The 260-nt window shown below is 62.3% G+C and overlaps 1 protein-coding gene across 1 annotated transcript in view; it reads right to left on the reverse strand.

Annotated features, from left to right (window-relative positions):
• The window catches only part of CCDC15 (coiled-coil domain containing 15), a 15853-nt gene that overhangs the window by 15158 nt on the left and 435 nt on the right, over nt 1-260 (reverse strand). The gene's annotated exons all lie outside the window — the stretch shown is intronic.

The following is a 260-nucleotide window of genomic DNA, read 5'->3' on the forward strand; positions in this document are numbered from 1 at the left end:
AAAAACCCAAACAACTTAATGGGGCGCTCAGAGCCCTAAATCCCATGGGATTTTCCGCGGAGGGGATGGCAAACCTTAGCCGGGCTGGATGGGGCGAAGCCCCCGGCCTCGAGCATCTCCCCAGGCTGGGGAGAACCTGGAAGCGGGGAATTATAACGGGGGAGAGATTGCAAAATCCGGGCGGTTTTCCCCCAGTAGCTGTCGGCGCGAGGCTGGCGGGGGGGCGAAAGGCAGCGGGGCAGAGGGGCCTATTGGGAACG

Source organism: Egretta garzetta, unplaced genomic scaffold (genome assembly GCF_000687185.1).
Source record: "Egretta garzetta isolate BGI_Z169 unplaced genomic scaffold, ASM68718v1 scaffold207, whole genome shotgun sequence".
In the NCBI taxonomy this organism is placed as follows: domain Eukaryota; kingdom Metazoa; phylum Chordata; class Aves; order Pelecaniformes; family Ardeidae; genus Egretta; species Egretta garzetta.